The sequence below is a fragment of the Anas platyrhynchos genome, chromosome 4, assembly GCF_047663525.1.
Source record: "Anas platyrhynchos isolate ZD024472 breed Pekin duck chromosome 4, IASCAAS_PekinDuck_T2T, whole genome shotgun sequence".
NCBI lineage: Eukaryota > Metazoa > Chordata > Aves > Anseriformes > Anatidae > Anas > Anas platyrhynchos.
The window spans coordinates 32,996,905-33,022,650 of record NC_092590.1 but is presented as its reverse complement, the minus strand read 5'-3'; the positions used below and the strand labels follow the sequence as shown (position 1 = coordinate 33,022,650).

General features: G+C 37.7%; 1 protein-coding gene across 3 annotated transcripts in view; it reads left to right on the top strand.

The window, feature by feature from the left end:
* Nucleotides 1-25,746, top strand: part of RXFP1 (relaxin family peptide receptor 1) — a 100,742-nt gene that overhangs the window by 3,672 nt on the left and 71,324 nt on the right. The window lies entirely within an intron of this gene.

Here is a 25,746-nt window from a genome sequence, read left to right as displayed (position 1 = left end):
ATTGCCATGTTTAGTCTGGGAGACCACCTAGTTTCAGCTAGGCAGTCTTGCCAAATGAAAGTTGGCAAGTAAACCATTACAAGTTCTGCATGAAATTAATAGTGAATAATAATAAAATAATTTAAAAAGTATGAAAATTGAAAGTTGTATTTGAATATTTATAAAACCATTTGTTCTCACCACAGCATTGGATTTATGGCTATTAAATCACTTAAAACCGACTGAGTCTTAGCAGTTGGGGTAAAACATTTCTCCAGACTCCTAAGTAGTCAGAGCTGAAATACTGGTGCCAATGCAGCCATGTAAACATTGAGGTGCGGGTAACCACGGGCTTCCTCTTCTATTGTTTAGTTCTAGAGTACAGCTCCCATTTTCAAGTTGGTGTTACCCAGCCAGCCAGTTATTCACTTCCTTTGCCAAAGCATTTTCATTCTGTTCCTCCCTCCATTATCAAATGGGTAAACAAGTTTATCGTGTTTATGGAGAGCGAAGGTGCATGCTGTTCTGCTGGTTACCAGAACAAACATGGTACAGAAGAATCCTTCAAAGCATCCCCTGTTTGGATGAAAGCCCGGGAGCATGAGAACCAATCCTCAAGAGCCCTGATCTCAGCCTCTCTGGTACTTACAAGCCAAGTTACCATTCCCACCAACAGATATTATTCAAAGACCACGTTCTGAAAAAACACCCCCATCTCCAGGCTGCAAACTGTCTGGAATAAACATAAAGGTGTTATTTAAGAGCTCTGCATTGCACAGGGCATATTATATGATTTTTTTTTTTCTTTTATCAGTAGCCTTCTAATTAGTCTCAAGTGATTCAGATTGCTCCTTCTAAGTGTATACATGAGAGAGTATTTCAAATTGACAAGGGTATACTCCAGACCATGGGCTTCATACAGTTGTTTGTTGAAAGGCTATCTTTCCCTTTTTCAAGATAAGTGTAGAAAGTAGTCAATTGCTAACCAAATATTAAATTGAGCATACTCCTCCTCTCTGCTAGATGGCCTCCAGATGAAGGGAGTGTGTGCTCAGCTTTCACACAGGAAAAAATCAGAACTGGATCCATCCCAATAGCCAACAGGTACTCTACAGTAGTCACAGAAGCTTAGAGTTCTTTGCAATAGATCTTGCTTTCCCTGTATCCAGCAGGATACTCCTGTGCTTCCAGTAATGGAAGAACTGGGTCATTTTGATTTAGTAACAATGCACCTTGAACTCTATATATTTCAGTGGCCAATCCTAATATGCAACTCCCACTTTCCTAGTAAGTTTTGGCCTTCCATAAAGAACATTAGAAAGATGCAAATGAGAAAATAAATTCTTAATCAGCAATTTGGTACATAAATGCTTACTAGGCTAAAGGTCCACAGAAATTACTTCAGGTCATGCAGGTATAGAACCAAAGCATTATTTCATACCTTAACAAGCTAAGTGAAAGCCTTATTCACAAGTGCAATCTTTAACTATATCTTTATATATTTTAACTATATGATATCTAAATATTAATGTAAGGCAACAGAAGGATTTCTTGGTTTCAAGAAATGTAATTGAGCTTGCCAGAAAAATATATTAATCAGATCCACCTCTAAGCTAAGTTGTTGGGCTCTGTGTCTTATTGCATGTTGGAACTACAACACTGCTGTTTGTACCACTTTTGGATTACATGTGAGGCTATAAGAGAATAGGTGTTTTACAAGATCCTTTCCAGGGAACAGATGTCTTCCTTGTTGCCAAAACAAACAAAGCTACCAACAATGTAGGATAAAAATATGCTAGACAGACTCTGGAAGAGTATTAAATGCTTCAGTATTCTGTTCCTCCTCTGTATGATACCGACAAAGACATCTGTTTCAAGATATGATCATCTTAACACGGGTCCCATTTTTGCTACATGCTTAGATTGCACTGTCTGACAAAATACTGAAGATGTGAAAACATGAAAGGGAAAAAAAAATAATTTGTTTACCTAGCAGAGCTATGTTGACGGTGACTTAACTAACAAATAGATTAGCTTAAGTTTTCCTTCTGTCACATTTTAATTAGTCCCTTCTGCTTCAAGAGAACATAAATGCCACTGTTTGTTATCAGAGAGGAGAGAATATTGGCACCATGAAGGCTTAGCTATAAGGCTTATCAAAGCTAGGAAAGTTTAGCTGATACAAAGCAGCTTTTAGCTTCAGGATCTTAATTTTAGAATGTGTTAAATGTTGTAAAAGTTAGTCTATCCTTTTTCTGTATGATCTGTAAAGCTTCAAGTATTAGTTAATAGAGTAACATGGGCAAAATGCTATGTGCTTACTAGCACATCTTTTTTCCTAGGGGAAGGAACAACATGTAATATAGTGTTTTTGCTTTGGAGCCCTGGTTTTGGATGTTTGCTTTAGTGTTGTTGGTGCTGGTTTTTTTGGTCTTTTTGAGGGATGAGGTTTTCCTCTACCATCTTCCTTCCTTCTTTCCTCCTCTTTAATTTTTTTCTTTTTTTTTTTTGGTACAACCCGCTGTTATGCAGCAGTTGGACACACACAAACTTAGTCCTTGTTGAGTGGCTTTGTGGTGTAGAAGTCAAGAAAACATAATCCACTGATAACGGTGCAGGGCTGTAGAAAGGAGGAATAGCTAAAACCAGTTAGTCCTACTCTACTATTGAGTGAGCGTGTTAGAAGAAGCTGGCTGATGATTTTTGGTGCTACTATGAAAAGATCACTGATCTGTAAGTAGCTTACTTTGTGCAGTGCTCCATCTGAAACCTATAAAGCAAGCACTTTAAGCTCTTCTTTTCCAAGAGGCCTCCCTGAAAGTCTCTTAGGAGGTAGTTCAGGAGGACTTCAAAGAAAGAGTGAGGAATCTGGTCAAGGAGATCTAATCTCCAAGTGCAGAAGTACATTATGATGTCTTATTTTGATGTTAAATATCAAGATATGCTAAGAATGATAGTAACATCCCTAACAAATAGTTCTTAGTTGCAGCTTGCTCAGAGACTCAATGGGACAGCAGCTAGCTGTGTTCTATGGTGCAAAGCAGACATGGAAAACAAGCTGAAGACTTTTGCTCCAAAAATTTCACCAAACCGAGTAGACCTTGAATTCCCAAGCTCCTTTGATGTTGCAACTTGCTAAAATAATCACTTTTCTTTCTGTATCATGCTTTTGGAGTCTGTTTACAGCAGGATTTTAGTTCCTATCCTAAGCAAAGCAAATCTCTCTGTTGTCCCCTGACAACACAGATCAGTCTTGAAGTGTGCAAACTGGATTACTTATGTCCTACAAGTAATGCATGTCAGTCTGTAGGGCCAGTTTCAAGCTGATCTGAAGAAAACTCCACCCCTGAAACACACAGCATGTTTTGGGTCTACTGCGCAATCTGTTCTGCTCCACAAGTCTACTTTTACCTTATAACAAGTTGTTAGCAAGGTAACATAGGTATAGTCTTAGTCTTGTGAGAAGCTGAGCTCTGGTTGGTTTGGCCAATTGCTTTGGCACTTCCCAGACACTCCATCAGGACAACCCTTTGAAGAATCTCCAGTTCTTGCTGTGCTAAAACCTGTAATCAGAAATATGAGGAAGTAGAGAGTAAAGTAGATTCCTGGTGTCTTTTTCTCCACTCTTGGAAATGGAGAAACATGGTTGGTTTCCATATTTTTACATTTAAATAGCAATGTCTGTAATTGTAATCACAGCTCTCAATGTGTTGGCAGTAATTAAAGCAGACAATTTTAGCTGTGGATGTAAAATATATGAGGAAATTCTCAAGAACATGTATTTATATCAGATGCACTAAGATAAGTAATAAAATAAATACATTCATCTAGATCCTCAGTGTATATATATCAGCATTACTTCATTCTTTGCAACAGTGATGGATCGGTCCAGCTCACTCTGTAATAAGAGATTGAAAATGCAGGTTGACAGTAAATGTTGGGTCAGTGTTTTCCAGAATGTATATTCTAATATGAGAAGAGAGTAAGGCTGCTTTAAGCAATTGTTGGTGTGTAGCCTTTAATGAAAGGAAAACAATGCTGTCTTAGACTGAGATTTCTGGGAGATATTATGCCTAAGTAACTAAATAGGGGAGGAAACATATCTAAGATATTGGAAATCCTGTCTTGTGCAAGGTTACTGCCTGTTAATCTGATGAGAATGGTAAAACATAACATGCTAGACCTTGATTCCTGAGATCTGTGAATGTCAACAAAAAATTATGCAGCATTATTGGTCCCGAGGGTTTGGCTGCAGAGGATAAAGTAATTTTTGCAAACAAAGCAACAATAAAATATTAATCTTCTGAAGGAGGCTTTGCAGTACCTAGAAACTGGCTTAATATTTGTTTTTCTGGAGCTTTGTAGGTTTACCCTTCACAAGTGGATTTTCATTTTTGCTAGATAAATAACTGACCACCAGTCAGATTCACACAGGAGAGAAATTACAAATTTACTTTTCCTTCCTTTGATCTGAGGGCTGGCTCAAGGCTGCTGTGATCCCAGCCCAGTTCAGCTCATTTGATGACTGGCTTCAGCAAGCCCATTGAGAAGCTGAGGGCAGCCACAATCCATTGGCACATTCGCATCAAAGGCTCTCCACATGCCAGAGCTGGAAGACCACAGCATAACACTGACTGTACTGCCTGCCTGCTTCCCCAGGAGTCTTCTTAACTATGGGAAAACCCAACAAACAGAATAAACAATCTTCTGTTTTCCATCTGCTGGTATACAGATAAATAATTAATTGCTAGAGAGAAAAAAGTTAGTTTGTGATCTGAAATGCATGCTGTGGAAAAATGCTTTTCAGTCTCTGGACCATTTCAAAGGCATCTGTGAAAGGCAACTACTTACTAGTAGGCTTAAAATTGCTTAGATTTACACCTTCACTAGTTGGCACTCCACAAATCTGTTGAATGCTTCTGTATAGAGATTTCATGATGCAGGGAAGGGGCAATCTGTGGGAAATGCTTTGGTCCTGGATCAAAAGAGGTATCACTCTGCAGCGTATCCCTGTTGCTGGCACATAGTTTGGGTTGTAGGTACACAAATAGATGCACTATTCTGAAGCATGGAAGAACCATTTCCCAAAAAATGGCCTAAAAGTTTGAGAATATTGCAAATATTCTCTCTTGAGAAAGCAAACAATTTATTCTCTAGAGGTGTGGAAAGTTAGTCACTTGTAAGAAAATAAAGATATGAAGAATAGTATAGTAAAAAAGCTAAAGATGTCAAAATGCCTGGGGATACAGCAAAATAGCAAAGTAAACACTGCTGTGTTTTTCAAATTGGTGGATATTGTGTCTTTGTGCAGACAAGTGTATTAGTTCAAATAATGCATTACCTTTTGCATAAAGGGAACTGTCACTGGAGGTAAAGAAAAAACCACCTCAGAAGTGTTGCAAGGATGTGATCTACAGTCAGCTTCTGAGCAAGCCACTACAGCACAACAGCCAGTAAGGGCCCTCCCTGATGGAAAGCATGCTCCTCGGGATGCCCAGCAATAGGTGAGCACAGGCTAAATACTTTTGAGAGTTGCCAAGCTGTAAGAGTATATCTTGCATGGAGCTGTACGACATGCATGAGCTTAATGGTAGAGGATATTCCAGGGTACAGTGGATACACCACTCTGCTCCCTGTCATCTCACTAGGCTAGGAGCAGTAACTGGATCGTTAGAGGTCAAAATCTGTTTGTTTTCAAAAATTATAAATTCAAAAATAATAAATTCTCATTTTCTTGGCAGTTTCGTATGGGTCTTTCCAGAGACATTAAAAGGAGAGATTTTCAAAACTTGCTGGGAAATTCTTAGGGTAGATTTGCACCTGGACGTTACAAGTATATCAGCTGGAGACTTTCAAGATGTAATATTTCACCTGTAGTGTGGGGGCAGAGGAGAAATAATGAATCTTTCATGATTTATAATAAACTTCCTGAGAACAAGTCTCAAATGTCTCATTTCAGTGGATTAATGTAGTTGCTTAAGCTTTCCATAGAGCTGGACAGAGAACATCAGTATGTATTTCACACACTTTGGATGCAGGGCCCAAGAAGGAAACAGGAACTGGATAACAATTCCAGAATGTTGGCCTTCAAGTTTCTGCAGTGAAAGATGCTTCATGTTGGAACCTTATGATTTCCAATACGCACTTGCTGTTGATAAGAAGTCTGGAGATGTGTTTTTTTTTTTTTAATACAAAGCTTTATCTGTTTGCTTTTTAAACTACTTTCTTTCTGCTAGTCTGTTTTGTGCTGATCCCAGTCTTCACGACTCATGTCCAAAAATGTCGTGCACAGAAGTGTAAGTTTGACCTCTGTGTTCTCCTGCTAATTTTTTTATCACTTTCTAATCTACAGTTAAATGATTGGAAGAGACTGCTTTGCTGGCAAATACAAATTAATGGAAGACCTTCTAAGTCATATTCTGATTACAGTCTGATCTGGTCCATAAACGATGTTCGTGTTACACATTGTAATCTGCTTTCCATTCACTCCATTCTTTCGGACCAGTTTGTGTTCCTGGAATCCAGGCCAGTCCTAAAATAACCAGACAGAGAATGTCTTCTTGGCTGTTGGCCACTAAATGGTGGACAATGAGGCCATTTAAACAGAGAGAGGTTTTTTCACATAGTACAATTTGTGAAGGAAACCAGATTTATTGCTTAAATGACCTGACCCTTCTCACAGTTGGGCCCAATTTGGTTAATTTTGTGAAGCCCTGTACATCCTAGGGCAGCATGTCCTGTGACAGAGTAAATGATCTGCTCTATATTTTAGATATATCAGAGCAGCATTTAATTAAAATGCATACATTCTGCGTAATGTAACAACAGAACTGAGGCCAATCATGGCTCCCAAGGAAATTATCTTCGCTAACCAAAAGTAATTTTCCCTCCACACTGTGTAAGTGTTTCTTTTATTAAACTTATTAAAACCATTTTCAGCTTTGATGTTCTGCAGCTTTTTGGCTGATGTTTTCATCAGACAATATTCATCCTCCCAAGGAATATGTTCTTCTTTCAGAGCAAATACTGGCACTACTTAGTAATTTATTCCAGTTTTAAATTAACTGCTCTGAAAACGTTTTAAATTGACAGACCTGGAAACGAACTTTATCCACAGAGCAGAAATGGCACAAGCTGCAGTACTGCCAGCTCCTCTTCATTACTCTGTGCTAGCACCTGTTGAAAGAGATGGCAGGCCAGTTGTTCTGCTCACCAAGTCCTTCTTGCATCCTCCTCAGCCAGATCCGTCACCAGTCTCCTTTCCTGTTCCAGTTTTAATAATGACTTCTTACTTTCTCTCCTGAATGAGCATGATGGAGAGGGTTGTAGGGAACTGATTTTAAGACAAGTTAGTAAAGAAATTTGATGTAGTTCTTGGAAATAATCATTCCACAATGAGGACCAAGAGTCTTAGAAGCAATATGAATAGAGTTCTAATATTACTTCAGTGACAGGAACTGAGTGCTTGACTACATGCAATGACTGGTTACGTGCTTGTTCAGTGTCTCTTACAATTACAAAAAAAGTAATAGTTAAAATGTGCAGCTACATAGTATAGATACAATTTTTAAAACATTAGACACTTCAGATATTGTGAGGTGATAGGTTTTGTAACAGACTTCTTTTTTTCTCTTTCAAGCACTGTTAGTAATAAAGCAGCTTCTTTAGACTGGCATTTTCCAGTGCCTTATTATCGCATGAAACTATGTCATACTACCACTTCCATAAACATAACAAGTACATCTTGACTATAATTAGATTTCTCATCTCTGCCATTTTTAACAGATAGAAGGTTCCACAGCATTTTTCTATCATGGTTAGAAACTTTCTTTTATCTGTCCCAAGCATGCATATGACCACCATATGTTCACTTATTCTTATGCCAGTACTGTTGTATAGCTGTTTCCTCTCTTTAGTTTATAACTCAGTGGATGTTAAACCTACAAAGATGAAGTTTATTCCCCTTTGGGCTCCATTTTTTTCCTAACCCTAATTATCTGAACTTCTTTTCTATCCTATTATGTGAACAGACTCTCTTCTACTAGTTGTCCTTACAGACCTTCCCTGTTTACACTGACAATGCTTTAAAAATTATTGTCCAGAAAGCTGGATGGTTACCACCTTTATTCTGTGTTTGCAATGGAAGTAAACTCCTCATGGGGTGCGTGAACTGAGAAATGGACAGCAAAGGATTAATAAGCTGCTTACTGTCCTAAACTGGACTCATTAATCTGAAGAAAGTGTCAGATCTGAAAGAAGTTGAGGAGGGGACAGAGCAGCTCTCTGGAAGCTGAGCTGGGAAAAGAAAATAAAAAATAGTCTAGCAATGCTACAGATAATTGGCTCTTCTAAAAGTGCAACCCAACAGAGGCTGTGGAGGTTCTGCTAAAATTGTTCAGTGAAATTAGCTGCCCCAGCTGGAGTCAATCTAAGAAGCTAAATGGTATGAACCAAAGTTTGCACATTGAACCAAGGTAGCTTTCTGGTTTGAGGTTTTTCTAGAGCTGAGCTATGACCCCAGGGAAGAAGCAGCTCTTAGTGTCGGCAGTGAAAGGGTAATTCTGAAAGGATTATTAAGACACAGGAAACATATGCAAAAGCACAACATGGGTTTTGATGTTTAATATACTTCTACATTTTTAAGTTCACTTAAAATAATGCTTCATGGGGAATCCCTGATGGGAAAGAACTGAAATTGAATGTGCGTAGTTATTTGGTCTTGTTTGGTCATAAATATTTTTCCTTTAGAACAGATTAATAAAACAATTAAAACGTGTTTGAATGGTTCTAGTCTTAGACCACAGTGTCATGGCCAAATTCTAACTCAGGCAGTTAGCATTCACACTTTCCCTGTAACTTGCACTGGAAGCAACAAACTACCTAATTTGTCTTATATATCTTGTGGGCCCAGCTGAAATCTGCCATATAATGTGCCAATAATGTGTCACTGAAGAAAGGCCGATGTAACTATTGCATGCTGCTGTGATGGGGGAAGAGCTCTTTGAGAGGCATTTATGTAAACATTACACAAAATGTGAAATGGTATTTTCTCATTCTCAGGGTAAGAAAACACTTTAAGTAGTATTTATACTTTGTCTATTGAGAAATCTACCCTTTAATTGCTGGTATGTGATAAATTTGATCATGTTCTAGACTTAGGCTGAAGGTTCAATGGATGTTTATATTTCTATTGTCAATTTTTATTTATATTACAAAATCACAGATTTTTGTAATAGAAGTACCTTCATTGCCACAGATGCTTCTTGTAAACTGAATGTTTTGATTGCTTTAAGTAAGATCTACAGTTCATAGAATCACAGAATGGTTCGGGTTGGAAGGGACTTTAAAGCCCATCCAGTTCCACCCCCCTGCCATGGGCTGGGACACCTCCCATCAGACCAGGCTGCCCAAAGCCCCATCCAGCCTGGCCCTGCATATCCCCAGGGATGGGGCATCCACAACTTCTTGGGGCAGCCTGTGCCAGGGCCTCACCACTCTCTGAATATAGAATTTCTTCCTTGTATCTAATCTAAACCTACCCTCTTTTAGTTTAATGCTATTTCACCTTGTCTTTTCACTACACCCCCTGAAAAAAGAGTCCCTCCCCAGCTTTCCTGTAGGCCCCTTTAGCACTAGAATGGCACTATAAGATCTCCCTGGAGCCTTCTCTTCTCCAGGCTGAACAACCTCAACTCCCTCAGCCTGTCTTCGTAGGAGAGGTGCTACAGTTCCAACAGACAGAAAGAAAAAAAAAATATTGGTTTGTTTTTTTTTTTTTTTCAATAATTCAGGATAACCTTTGTAGGAGATAGCTTTCACATAATTCTTCAAATGAAAAGCACCGTATAGATGACAAAAACAGGGTCCAAAGTGGCTGGTTATAATAAGAAAATACATGATTATTGACTCTCTGTATACTGAAATGATACTGAGTTATGCTTGTTCTCTTATAAGGCAAACTGTCACAGCTGGGTCCTCATCTTGACTTAGTTCTTCTAAATTCCTCTATGGGAGTTTTGCTCTGTGACCTACAAGGAATTCATGGAGACCAATTCTTAGTCCTCACAAGAGATAATATACAAACAGATACAGGGGCAAATAGCATGGATAAGCAATAAGCTTATCTGTGGCTAATCCTTCCGCTCGATCCCCCACTCCCACCAGCAGGTCTTCAGAGTTGAACTTTTTCCTGGTGCAGCTTGGATTTCTGCAGATGCATCCCAGATCAATACGGTATGAAACTGTTCATGCTCTGGGACCTTAAGTACCTATTACAACAGCATTAATGTTTTTATGTGCCTGGATAAGAAACAGACTGGATGAAAGCAGAGCTCAGAAGCAGTCAGCTGCCTTCAGACCTGCCTGTGAGCTGTGTGGGTACCGGTGTGATGCCAGCTGTTTGCCTCTGGCAGCAGTGGGTACAGAACACATGAGAGGTGTTTGAACAGTCGTATGCCTGACAATGTCTTGTTTCCCACGCTTCCTGCTGCTGCAGCAGTAAGAAGATCTCTATATATGTATATGTTCATGAAGTCTGTTTGTGCCGAGTTTCTCTGCAAACTAGGCGGAGGCACCAGGCATGTTTTCTGCTGCTTGCCTCTTCAGATAGTTTTGGCTATCTTCTCCTCTGGCTGTTGCTCCCCACTCACACTACTTGTGGTCTGAGAGCATTAACAGCCCTCCAACATTTTGACCTTTTCTTCTGAAAAGAAGGTTATTTTCTGAAGAGCTAACAACAAATTCTTCTTCTATCATCTAAATAATTCTTTTCCAAAACACTCTTCCATTTTATTTTTTTTTCCAAAGAAAATAAACTGTCATCTTGCTTTATTAACCTCTCATCATTCTGATCATTCTCCTGGAGTCTCTCTTTATCTTTTTTTAAAAGAATATACTTCAAACTGAATGTCATCTTGCCCACTGAGATCCCACCAGAATCAACTAGAGTAAAAGATGAACCCCTTTCTCATATGCTTATTGATACATCCTGGCACGTCATGTTGTCTTTTCTGCAGCAGTGTTAGCTGGTTGATTAATTGGTTTTTTTTTTGGTTCACCATGACAACAAAATTATTTTCTACTATACTGCTCCTAGCCAGTTATTCCCTCCCATGCACGCTTCATCTGTGCTTCTGTCTGCTTCTAAAGTGTAGTTTTAGTCTCTGTTGACTTCCACCTTTTATTTTTGGACCAGCTGTCTGACATAGCAGTACCCTGTGATTCTCTTCTTTAGAGCTACTGCAAAACCATTCCAAATGTTTGCCTGCTTGTTCTATGTGTGCATCCCTTTTGTATTCAGGTACTGAATAATGGGAGATCATGAACATAGCCACGAACCCATAGGACAGCTAACTATGCTTGCTTTACTTCATGATGAGACTTATACAATAATATTACCCAAGTCTTTCTACTTGCTTTTAAGAATGACAGAGAATTGTACAAAGTCTTCCTACAGTTAGGGTATAGCTACAGACATGAGCTTCCATTGGTCGTGATGAGCAGTCTGAGGTGGAACATGGCTCTTTAGCAGGAGTTAGGAAGTATGAGACTTCATTAAGACAAAAAAAAAAAAAAGAAATCGAAATAAATTCAATGGTAATGGTTAACTGGAGGAATGGTGTGTTTTGTCTTAGAAACTTGTTCTTCTAGAGTTAGGGCATGTAATAACTCAAGTAATTAAGAATTCATGGAAGAAAATACAAATATTGTAGATAACTTATTCTTTATTTGTACCTGGTAGCATCTCAATATTAAATATCTCCTGTCATCTTCTAGGTTTGCCAATAAGGTCTGTGAATAATAATGCACAAGGATGTGTTTGCGGCAAAGAGGCTGGAGCAAGCAATGCTTTCCTGTTTTGTTTTTTTTTTTTTTAGTGTGTGTGGAAATCACTTTATCAGGAATTTCTCTTGGTCAATTCGCTTGTTTTCTGGTTAAAGGTATAAAAAGAAATTCTACAGTGCTTAAATGAAAGCTCTTACCTGAACAGATTCCTACTGCTCTGAGGGTATGAGTAATTGGTGAGACTCAACTTGAGTTTCTGTTGGAGCTGAGACTGATGTAAAGCATAAGAAACTTGAGAGAAAAACTTTCTGCTCTATCTAATCAAAGCCTGTATCAGCCATTTATTCAGCTGGGTTGTGAAGACTAATCCAGTTCTAATACAGCATGCTCTTGTGCAATATGTCTTTGTTCCTGAGGCTTCTGTGAAGTCTACATGGAAGTGATATCGTTAAGGCATTATCAGCTAAAAGTACTGTATATTAGGTGTACGTTGAAGGCTGGCAAGTTATGGTTCCCCAGTAATTGACACAAGCAATCTTCAATGCAACAACAAATGGGGTTAGGGTGACCATCTAAAAGTCTCTCATTTATTTTTCTATAGGAATTCGTACCAAGACAGCTGTAAGTTTTGAAATCCTATTTGAGAGAAAAATGTTATACCTTTACAGGTTCTATCATTCCGGTATGGGTAGGACTGAAACTAAACAGTTCAATCTTCTGTCTGACCAATGAGGGCCATGCTTAATGTTATTGAACTACAAATCTCCAATTATTTAATTAATTCAAAATACTTATTCACAACTGCTCAAAATTCTTCAGATAAAAATGTAAGGTTTTGTTTATTTTTGTTTTTACATAACCCAGCTTTTCTTAATTTAAAAAAATAAATAAATAAACAGCTTTAAACTTCACCTCCATTCCTGCTTTAAGTGAAGGTTTAATGAGATTTCCCCCTTCCTGGAAATTGTATTTCTTCCACATTGAAACTAACAAGCAAGAGTTGAAGCCTTATTAGTTCATCTTGTTTGCTATTTGTTAGTCACCAAGGAGTAATTTTTTTTTCTCAGTTTTACTTCTCTAAGTTTCACACTCAGTGTGCTGAACTTGATACTGAAGTAAGTCCAGGCAATTTAATGTTGTCTTTACCAGTTGTGTCTGGTTGGTGATTTAATAGCTAAAGCAACCCCATCAGAATTCTTGCTTTAAAGTCCCAGCTTGAAAATTTACCATTCTTTAATGGATTAACGAGGACAGTGTGTTTTCTTGTACCTTGTCAAACATCTACTCAGACCAACACCACTGAATTTTCAAGAGTCTTAAACCATGAAAGCACTGTCATCTGCTTTGTTTCAAAGCCTTTTTATGGGTTTTAGCACAGAGGACGGTTTCCTGGAAAAATGAATATGTAGTTTTAGCCTGCTCTACCCTATTAAGATCTAGTTTGAACTCCAGTAGGGTTAATGGTGACAGTTTTCTATTGCCTTTGACAGGGTGCTAGATCTCATCCCCTCACCCCCTCCCATTCCTGTCCCAGAGAGAAGGGTTGTGAGTATGCATGAGGCATTACTGTCCTCCTTCTGATGTTCAGGATTTTACTGCACATCTACGTATGACGTAGTCCACTTGTTTATGAGTGAAAATGTAGTTGTATCCATTGCCTATTCTGTGTCATGAAGCGTTCCTTCTACTGGAAAATAAGTGGCTCTTTTCCTGTGATTAATTACTGGCAATAGGGTTGCTACAGAACCTTATGCAATGTCAGATGACGAAATGTTATTGCAGGTATCACCATGGCTGCTCCAAAAGCAACACACAGCACAATTCCATTTGTATAGTTCTCTCTCTCATGAAATGCAGGAAATACAATGCTATTTTTAGTTCACTTCAGCAACTATGCAAGGATCTGAAAGTTCACTTAAAAAAAAAATAAAAAATGCAGCTCCAAGTGTGCTTTGCTATTCCTAGCAAATCACATTTCTTCCAGCATGCCGTTGGGTAAAAACCAAATCAGTATATTACACTAAGATGAAAATCTTCTAAAGCAATTGCTCAGCAAATGGTATGGCTCAAGAAGACAGCTTGATCCCTAGCTGTACTACAGGAGGGAAGAATTGTTTCCAGTAAAATTGGTAAAAATAGCAAAATGCTAGAGACTACAGGGATAGGTAGGTTACAAAATTACAGTTAAGTAAGCATATGGTATTGTTAAAATTCTCAGATTTCTGCAGCAACAAGGTGAGTCAGCCACTCCAATGCGGGAAAGCTGTGCTGCTCGCCTGGTGCAGCCCCAAAGCTGGCTGCCTAGGGATGTGCTGGCTGCCTCACAACCTCTGTATGTGCAGGCTGAGCTAGGTGCTTTGGCCATTTGTCTGAGGTCTCCTTTCTGTTTCAAATGCAGCAACTTCAATTTGATACCCAAAGACTAAGACCAGTTCAAGGTAAAGGTGCTGATTTACTGGAGATCTGTCTTAAGTTTCTGTGGGGGCATGATGTTATTTTCACTTGTTGCTACAGATCTTCTAGTTATTTGCATATTGACAGTAATGGAAGTGACACTGTAGAACAGCTAGTCTTGGAGATGTTTTTGCTCAGATCTGTCTCAACTTCTCTTCCTTGTACCACAACATACACAACTGGATTTGACGTATTTGTCTTCCTTTCCTCTCCCTTCTAATTGTATTTTGGCTGAAGCATACCTAGGCTCCTTTTTTCTCCAGACTTGGGTTTCCACTTCTGCCATACAATCACACAGAGCAGCTCTATATCTTATGAGAAATACATTCTGTGCTTCACATGCCATGTTTTCTGCTTAACAAGAAAAGATTATGCTGCTATATGCTGCCTAGAAATGCCCACTATATTCTTCTTGTTAGTATCTATTTTATCTAGTCATACAATAAAGGTTGTAAATAATTTTTACAAAGTTCTCAGATTAAGTTGAAGAACACAAATCTGAGTACAATTATGCCAGACTTTTCCATGCTAGTCAGTTGCTTCCATGTTGTGAGGGAAGAGTTCCCAAGCAAGTTCTGGAGAGGAAAACAATCTGAATCTCAAACATCATACAAGGTACAGAGATCATCTCAAAATACACCCAAGCTTCTTCGTGCTTATGGGGTTGCACAAGTTGCTCTGTTCTTTGGAACAGGACAGCCTGTTTCTCTGAGTGCCACTGGCTTTCTCTGTGGGTTGCCATAAGGAAAATAAAGCCATGATCTTGCTCCATTCTTATTTTCTTTGGGTCAGAAATCCATTTGCACTACACAGGTGTATCACAAGAACATGAAGTTTTCCCCTCTGTTCACTTCCCATCTGTCCTAAAACAGTGTATAAGCTCAAATCGTTTATGGTCCATTAGCTCAGATATCCTGCAACTGAAATTATTGCCAACTAAGGGATCTCTAGTCCTCTGCTTTTGTTGACTCTCTTGAGTTTTTTATTATGGATCTTGTACGTGTTGAATTAAAACTGTGAAATGTAATGATGAAGAATACAGAAACTTGAAATGAAACAAGAACCAAAAAGATATATTTTAAAATCACTTTCTTTCTCTCTTTTTTTTTTTTTTAATTTACGATTTCTGAATACTAAGGCTCCAAGTAAGAGAAGGAACAAAGGGTATACAAATTGTAAAACAGAACAGGTGTTCAGTCTGCAATGTGCAATGTCTGCCAAATAATTATAAGGCAGAATACTGAAAAGTAAAATAGAGGAGAACCTAGTAAGTTACTGGGGACCAAAAAAAGGGGGGGGGGCGGGGGAACAGCTGAGAAAGAAAATGTTGATGGTCTCTTGTCCTAAAATTATAGTTGTCTCTGAATTTCTGTTACAATGACCATTGCCCAAAGGTGATCATTTTAAAAAGAAATAGACAAATCCCATGTCTATAAAGTGCAAGCTGAACTCTGTCCCTAGGACTCTTTCTTTTAGACATGTATCTTGACCACAGATTTCCTTCTATTCCTGTAAATTACCATGTCACAAAACTATGATCTTGCAATCCTGCTGCCCAAGGATTGCTGCTAGCAGTATCCTGAGCACACCATTTCCCATTGCTACCACCTTATGGGCGCTTAGGATTTGTAAGTCTTCTGTATGTGGAAATGTCAGGATTGAATTAAATAAGTGCTTCATTGGTAGGCTTTGAGCACAATTTAATCACTTTCTTTAATTCTGAAAGTTATATTAACTTGTGAGTTATATTAACTTTTTTTCAGACTTAATCATTCCTTACTCAGAAGGAACAAACCTCAAGGAATACAAAACATCCATGCATGTTTTCCTGCATCATTTCCCTTATCGGCTCTGACCACCTGAGACAGGCCAGCCACCAGGCATCTCCCCTCCCACCTGGGAGCCCAGCGAAGCACTCTTCTCTTCCTGCAGCTCTGGCTCAGTTCCTTGCTTGGTTTCATGGTCAGAACAGATGCCTGTTGCAAAAGCTAAGCCTCACACTTTCATTCTGTCCCTTAACACTCAAGACTAACACTTCTCCAAGTGTGTAAAAATGAAGGTCTCAAAATCCTGAATTTGTTCTGTTTCCAAGGAAATGCCACGGTTTTCTAAAGGCAGACGAGGCCGGACAGGTTTCCCTAAGCCCAGCCATCCTGTAGTCTGCATTCATCCTCCTGATAACTGCCAGCATTTCAGTGACCTTTGTTTTTCCCTGGTCAGAAGAAGATGTGACAACAAAGGGTTGACTCCGTATGCATGAATGAATTATGCATTTGATAATGAAACAGTTTAATAACCTCAACTAGAAGTGATAAACTGCACACAGGTGTTTTTTTTAACTGACAAATCCTCCATGTTAACTACTCAGAATATTTTTTTAATAGTATTCTGTTACTGTGAGGAAAAAAGTCATTGAAGTTTTTTCTATGTTTAGCTAGATTTTACAGTGAATTATCTTAGATGAGACAGTGCCTGCAAAAGAAAACGAAAAAAGTTATTAAAATCATGTCTACAGCCTTTTAATGGATAGATATAAATGTGCTAATCCCTCTAGCTCCAAGAACCATCAAAGCAAACACACATCAAGTAGCAGAGGTTCATAAGGCCTAGATAAATATCCCTTTCAAATATTCTGTTAGTCTATATATATAAATTTACATTCTTAAATAGTCTTATGTATGCAAAAGGAAAATAGATTCAGCTCTGTCTTATTATCATGAAGCAGTGTGGAACATCTATTAGTAGAAAGTAATTTCAATATCTATTTATCTAAAGTCAGTCAGTACCCAAAGAAGACACCTTTAACACAGCATGCTCAACAGTCTTAGCAGCACAGATAGTGGATGTGAAGGGGCTTTTCTTTTTCTTTTCTGTTTTGGGGTACTTTCACAACATATAAGTGAATGCTGGACTTCAGAACAATAAAATAAAACATCCTTTATTTCCATCCATTTATTCAGGAAAGCTTGTTTGGAATACTTTTCTTGGAATTTTGTGGGATAGATTATTTATGATCATGATTACATCTGAATATTCAGGTTATGCATGAAAAATATATAAAAGAGATCCCTCTGCCACATGCATATTGACTTTTCAAATTAGCTTTATTCTGGAGTTTTGCAGAGGCACTAGTTGACCTGGTTTGATCAGAATTCCTTCATAGACAAGCTGCTACAATGCTCTGCTAGACCTACAAATGCATCTGCATTGCAGTAATATGAAGAACCTTTCCTTGCAACTGAATGCTAATTCAAAAATGAGACTACATGCACCTGAGATACATGCTGTAGAAAACCTGAGGGTAATAAATTCATCAGTTTAACACAAGTGCCTTGGAACAATTTCAATGCAATAGGAAACTAACAGCTTAATTCTTCTGCTGTTACCCAGACAGTGTATTTTGTTCTGCTGTAAATACTCAATTCTTTTTTATTTTGTAGTTTGAGGCGAATTGGTATGTCTTGTATTCCAGTCAGAAGAGTATTCTTCTGCTCTGCATGGGAAAACTCCCCAACAGTTCACATCTACAGAGTTATTAGCACATACCTATTTCAACAGTATCTATAACAACACAGCTGGTTAGGACAATGAGTCAGAAGGGCAGCCTCCCCTTCACTTTCAGATTTTGATGAAATTTCATAAGAAGACACTAGGGATTTTTTTTTTTTAATTCATAAATAGGGAATGCCAGAAGCAAATTAACTTCAGTCAGTCTCTGCTCGTGGTCTCAAACCCTTACAAAAGTCAGCAGGAGTATCTGTCCTTAAGGAAAATAAAGAATCTCACCTTACATTTTAAAACCACATTTAAAAAAAAATGCTATTTTTATACTGTTTTAAATACAGTACTATTGTGTTTCTTCTGACAGTAACAAAAAGTAGCCTGTAGTTCTTAATATTTAAAGGTAGCTATTGTCTACTGTTTCTGCATCCCTTTTTATAATTTATATCATAATTAAACTATTTGAATGTTTCCCTCTGTTTCCATTTCCCTCTGTTAACTACTCTATTATATATTGTCATGCTATATGAACAAGCCAAAGGGAACACTGTTGAGTAATAACACCCAAAGACTGCTCTAATCTCCATGTCCCCTCGTGTCTCAAATTTTATGTCTTGTACAGTGTTTTTTATTATTATTAATTTTCTTTTGAAATACTGATAAAATATTAGAGTTCAAAAGAAACCTAGAAGAAAAAAAAAATGTGAAAAAAAAATTAAATGTTCCATAAGTATTTATGATCTACTATTGATTTCTCACGTTCAGGATGAAAGATCCGGAAGGAAGCTTTCTGGTGATCTGACCAATATTTCTGATGAAGTAAATAACTGCATCACAAAATCCATTCCATACCAGTCAGTTTTCATCTTACCACTATCATCAAACCTCTTTGGTTTCCACATTCCTCCTTATTTGTAAGGCTGTTTTAGACACTATGTGGTGATGGTTTGGTACGTTTCAAAGAATCGTACTGTGTTATTTCAATTTACACCTTTTTGCCCGAGCCATTAACCACATATTTTCATGTTGGCGTGGTCTCTTCTTCAGTCGTTAATGAGGACTTCCACCCCTGCTCAGCCAGCAACTATTTTTAGAATATAACCCCACCTTCATTTTCCTTTTCATTTCTTAGGCTAATAAGTAGGCTCTTCTCACCTTTTTTCCTAAGAACAGGGTTTCCATTCTCCTGATCATCCTAGCAGTTTTTCTGTGTACCTGAATCTGAATAACTTGGACTGGTACTTGTGGTTTATTTGCATTTTTTGTACCCTCTTTAAAAGTATTAATATTTTCATGCTGTACTAGAAATAACACCTATGAGGGGGGAAAAAAAAACCACTATCATTTCATTTATTTAGTGAAAGCTGTGTACCTATTTTATTTTTAAATGGTCAAAGCATGCACTAACTAAACTCAACAGCAATGATAACATTAAGTTCACCTGATTTAACATATTTTAAATATTCTCAAAACCCACACAGTTACAGGTTGGGAAAAATAAATATATATTTTTTTTTTTACCAAAATTCTAAATATTCCACATATAAACCTACTGACAAAAGAATTTCGTTGGGTTGATTTTGGATGAAATGACCTTAATTTCAGCCAAATTTAACATGAACTCAGTAGCTGATGCTTATGGTATGTTTGAAATTGGCCATGGGTTTATTCTGTGTGGTTGTGAACAGAATAGTCAGAGTAACTACTTTGTATGTTCTGAAATGCTGAAATTGTTGATGGAAAAGACAGCAGAGTTGTGAAGCTGATGAGAGTGCCTCTGCTGTATATTTTTTTTTTTTTTTTCCTTTTTAGGCTGTGTGACCTTGCTTTCTTCCAGAAAAGCCATTCTCAAAAGCAATGTAGAAGAGGAATTTCCTACAGCAGAGGAAATAGCCTCCAACCAAGTTGTTCACTGTTAAATGTGCAGTTGATTTTCTCCTAAAATTTTAAGCTGAAGCTGCTTGGGAAACTTGCAGACATTCTTCATTTTATTTATTATCTTCTTCATCCTTTTCACATGCAGCTTGTACACACCTATAAATTGACTAGTCACCTCACAAATAACTCTGGGGTACAAAGATTCTCTGTATCAGATATAACACAGTGTAGCAGAACACATTGTCTCTAAAACAAAATTTAACTAAAACTCATTACTTCCTCAAATGGGCATTATTTTTTTGACTCACAAATTGCTGGCCAAGTGGATGTTCATGAGTAAATCATCAGTGTTTTCTGCAGTTTTTTTTTAACTGGCAATGGCACCTCAGGAATTACTGTCACTTGGCAAGGTGTTGTAGAGTCTGCAACAACTCCTCACTGGAGATCTTCTCAGACCATGGCGGTGAAAATAGGACACGGCATCATTGCTGCTGAAAGCAGGGCCAGGGGGATATCTGGGGCAGAAGATGTAGAGTAGATCTAGTGAGAAGGAAGAGAACCTAACAAAAGTGGAGAATTATTCAAAGCATGGAGTGGTGTTACTATAGGCAAGAAATCTGGGATCTATGGAATTAGATGAATAATAAGAAAAGGAATAAGAGCAGATAGCAAGAGTTAAGTATGATAGATATAAGGTGCAGACAAATCATTTAGGGAATTCAAGGTTTAGACAAAATAGATGAAAATGCAATGAGGGACAAATTTAGCAAAAGTTTTCACAAATAGAACAGATACAAGACCAACAAAGGTACTATAAGACTGTCATTTTGAAGGAAAAACTGGTAGAGAAGAAGAGACTAAGTGTTTTCAGTATAAGTCATAAGCAAAGCAAACAGTTCAAAAGTAACAGAAGATTTTATTTTTATATGTGTTTGGTTTTTTTTATTATTTTACAAGAAGGACATGGTGAATTACCTTAGTAAGAACAGGTGGGGTGACAAAGACAGAAGCATTACTGAAAAAGACAGGAGAGAGTAATTATGCATGAGAAGTACTGGGCATTCTGGTGGAAGGAAACAAATATACCATGGGCTTGTACAGGCAGGTAGTGTTAGGAGGAAACAATGTCAAGGTATAGATAAATACAGATTCAAAATGTGCAGAACAGCAAGGGAAGGAAAGGGATGTGGCACCAGAAGAAGCAGCAGAGGCAGAACTTAGAAACATAACACAGCCCTGGACTCAGAGAAGCTGGCAGGAGAGGGCTTGGGTGGTCTGTTCACAGCATGTACACCAGCTATAGGGGCTCAGCCCCAAAATGTAGGGAAACAGCAAAGGACACTGCACACAGGAGATTTGTGACAGGAGCAGGCACCCCTCAAACCATGCCTCCCCTGGGCACAGGTCCCAGGGGAGAAGCAAACAGCACAGGCAAAACTCTGGAGGAGGGTTACAGGAAGGAGCAAAGTGGATTTAAAAAGGAGGGAGTGGGATAAGGAAAAGAGGGAAGACAGGGAAAAAAAAAAAAAAAAAACAGGTTTTAATGCTAGAGTAGTATTGCTATAAATACTCCAAGAACTGTAAGAGAGCTCTGAGGAACACTCTGTGCTCTGCTGTATGAGAGGGAGAAGGAGATGAATAAAGGGAAAATTAATCACTCATGAAATAAACAAATGTTTTATTCAAAGCGCAGAATAATAATAAATGGTTTCATTAAAGGTTGCTCACTAGATATCTTATGCATGCGAGACGTACACAAGTCCTCCATATCTATAAACCATTTTGTTAACCAATTGTTAGCTTGTGACTCTGTTAGATACTGAGAGGTAATATTAAAAGGGAAGAGGAGACAAGACTTATCTGCTGTGCTCGTGCCAATGTTCTGTTTAAAGCTAGTTGCTGACATAAATTGCAGGCTGGCCAAATGGCAGCTATGCCTTATCTTTTTGCTTTTCCCCTCCGTTCTCCCCATCCTCTTAACATTAGCAATCAGACAGCAAATAGATGCAGCAGAAAGATTTGATTACTGAGGCCACACTTTTATACTACCTCATTAGTTCCCATTCCTTCTGAGAAGGTTCAGTGAGTGCTGCAGAAGGTCAGTACCTTAAGAGAATCGTTAAATGCTATTACGTCCCGCTGCTAATTGTTCTGTACCTGTAAGCATCTAACAAACAGCAAGAGAGTTTCTTACGAACTGATAAATATTTTACCTTGAGAGCTAGAGTGAATTTTGGAGTGAATATTGGTTTTGGAAGTGTAATTCCAACTTTTCAAACTCAGCATTTGGGAGGAACAAAAAGTATAGATTTTAAATACTTGTGTTTGTATTGTATTGCCATTACCCCATACTTCAAATTGTTGTGCCAAAATGCAGCTGCTGTGGTACAGTTTGTTTTTTTTGTGCTAAGCTTCTCCATCTTTTCAATGGGGTCAAAAGAAAAGGAAGAGAAAATTAAATAGTTATCTTCAAAGCACACCTTGCACTGAGCCAATATTTGACCTGAAACCTACCTTGGGGGAGTTGCTGAATAAAAATAACATCAATTGCTTAGTATCTATTTCTTAAATGTAAAATAAAAAATATATATAAAAAAGTATATGCAAATAAATATAATACTAGCATTTGGTATGTAGACAAATGGCATAAGATATGTATACTCACAGCATTATTTTATGACCTGAAATCACAGAATCCATTGTGAACACCCCGGATGAAAAAAAGTGCTTGAGTATATGCCGAACTATAATCATGCAAATAGTTCTATAATATTTGAAAAATTCAAGACACAAGAAACCAAATGCATATTAGAATATGCATTATGCAGATCAGCATTTGTTGCAACTCTCCATCTTTGTTAGCAGAGACATGCTATGAAGTGCAGGCAGGCTGGATTCAAAGCCTGAATAAAGTGAATGCTGAGAGAGAGAAATGTTATGTCTTTTATGTCTGTCCCACCCATAATACAGCAATCAGTGAGGTAGTATTATAACTGTTTAAAAAATGATTATACCATTTATCTGGAGTCAGTTAAGTTCATTCAGATGAGTCTTTCATTCCACGGATACCTTTAACATGCACGAACATTTTTGGCTGAGGTTCTTGGTATTCTGTTCGCTGTTGCACCAAAGTAGCATAAATCATAACTACCTGCATTAATCAGAAGTCTTCATCACCTACAGCCCCCATCTCTGTTCTAGTTAATAATAATAATAATAATGAAACAGATGAAAGTGCCAAAGGACATTCTAATTATTATCAGCACACCTGACAGTGACAGTAGCGTGAAGCTCACACCAGGATTTCTTGGTTCACACCACAGACTTGCATAGACAGCTGACCATCATTATAATCAACTCCCTAACAAAGGTTCTTTGTCATGTTAGTGCACAGGTAAATCCTTTGTTGGTTAAAAGGTTCAGATGCTTGTGTGATATACCTGAAATTGACACACAAAAAAAATAATAATCTTTTTTTTTTTTTTTTTTTTTCTGGATGTACAAACAAGAAGGGGAAGTAAGGTTTAAAACTGTAAACATTTTTAAGGCTTAGCGTGGACAGAGAAAGCTCCATGTCTGAAAGACACGTTTATATGACTGGTGAGGTAGAGAGACATCAGTGAAAACAAAGATAAATCCTATTCAGCTAACAGCTGGCAAGATGCTAGTGGCTTTGTGTAGGTGACAAAGAAAACAGAAAACAAATCCATTAACAACAGAGGAAATACTATGGAGAGATAAAGATGGAACAAGGTGCAAAAATAAGAAAAGTGATGAGTTCAGGTTAATGCTACCAAGTAGGCTGTTAGTAATTGAGAAAGGGATTTTGTTGTTTTAAGGGAAATGTGCACTAACTGCAGATGTTAATACGCATTGAAAATGCTGCTGTGTCCCCAGAAATGAGAGAAGACAAGACTTATTGCCAAAATGAAAGGAGACTCATGACTGCCAGAAACTTCTAACAGGTGGCTAGAAATTCAGAAAGAAATGGAAAGGACACGTTTTTTATCTTGTCTGGTTTCAGTACCTTAACTTAGTCAGAAAGAGCTCAGAGACATTAAACAGAATTTCTTGGAAGAGCAAGTGGAAGGAGCTTTACTGTTCCTGGCCAAACTTCATGTTAATTATAAGAAAAACTTTGGGGACTGAAAATCCATGAATGGTTTAGAGAAAAGGTTATGATGGAAAGAAAAATAACACCCATTCAAGAAGAGTTTTGCAAGCCTGACTGCTCAAATCATTGAACTATTTACTTTTGTTCTCTTTGCTTTTAATGATATATTAAAACTTTATAGTGCTGTGGGATCTGTATAATTTTCATATGCTACTCCGGAGAAATGATTTATGGGAATATCTGAAATGAAAATTACTGTGTAAATCAATGACCTTCACCTCCTTTTTTTTTTATATAAGTTAAATTATCAAATATATAGAATATACTTTGAAATCTGGCAAAACCAAGGATAGGGCTAACTTGTAGAAAAGTAGTTCAAAGTTCAAACCAGAATTCCTCCTATTCATCTGTTATAACAAACTTTGATAGTTTGGTGTCTGCATGCAACCTGGCTCATGCTTCAGTAAAGAACTAGAAAATCAATCTTTCCTTATGCATCCATGTTTAGGCACTGGCTTACTTGCCCTTTCTCATTACCAGTTTTTCCTACGCTACTAAGCTGTGTCAGCTGCAAATAAAATTAATTGAACTGTCTAGTAAGAACATACATCTTATTGCTGTACAGATAGCTAACTTGGAATAACTGTGGCCATGTCTTCAATGGTTCAAGATGATACATTCTGGATAAAGTAGTCATCATTGCTACTCTCCTGTGAACTGCGGGGAAAAACAACAGCACCTCAGCTAAATAAAATAACTTAAATGTAGTTTTGATAGCTACAACTGCACCCATCACAAACATCTGTGCCATTGTGTAGGTGTGTGTGAAGAAATATTCTTTCAGAAGTATGCTACTTTTATTTTAATCACAAAGCAACTATCCTGCATTATTGGGTTTCTTTCTATATACCAGAATGTTTATCTTCTATACTATGTTGGTCTAGCAAAATGTAAATTTTTAAGTATCTTTAAATGACATCACTTCTTGTTTCAGGATTCTGAAACAGTCTCAACTGCTGTTTCCCTAAGCAGATGGTAGAAAGAGAGCTGGTGGGGCCATCAACCATATGCACAAGGTTTTAGGGTTCTTATTTTTGCTCTTTGATCCCAGTAGCTGTTGTGCAAAATGCATTTTTCTCCTGCTCAACCTCAAGGAGTGAGAGTTTCCCTTAATACCCTGTGAATGAGCTACCTGCAGTACTGATAGCAACAACCACAATTTTGTTAAGGACCCACATCCATACTCCCCATTCAGACTCTGTAGCTGCGTAATGTTACAGGAACAAGGACTGCTTGAGAAAGCACTTAGATTACTACCTAAAACATTAGGAGACACCAGTAGCTACCTACCACAGGCAAAATCAATCACTTTTCAAAGCAACAACCTTCCTTAAGACAGCAGTTAAAGAAAATTTAGCAATGGTCATCAAAATCGATGTAATAATTTTGGATTTAACTATTCTAAGATGAAAAATAAAAATAAAAATGTGCAGTTAGCAGATGCTCAGCATTCCTGGATCCAAATCTTTCATTTTAATTCACCTCTACTACCAGAGGTTATTCTGTTTAAAGTAAATTCTGATATCAGGCACTGTGCATGAGATGACTGTTAGAGATCTAAAAGTGGAAGACAGTCGCTAAATCAAATATATGAACATTGTCAGTGATTTAAAGCAGCAATTGTCCAAACAATACAACAGGAGATACTCAAATAAACTGTATTGCAGGGAATGATGGAGCCATACATAAGGAAATACTCATCAGGAAAGTTTCCTTCAGTCTTTTTCCTGTCTAAGAATTCCCAAAGTAATTATTCTTCCCAAGTGTCTTTGCTTACATGTCAATGGAAAAGCACCTTGGTTTAAAAAGGACTTGCATTTTAATGCTGTAATTTTGCATTCAAATCTTAAACATGTTTAGTATTTAACATCCTCTGTTTCATGCTATCCCTGTGGTCTGAGATAACTTCATTACTTACATATCGAGCATATCTTGCTATTATTTAACATACACTTTTAACTAAGCACAAGAATGTT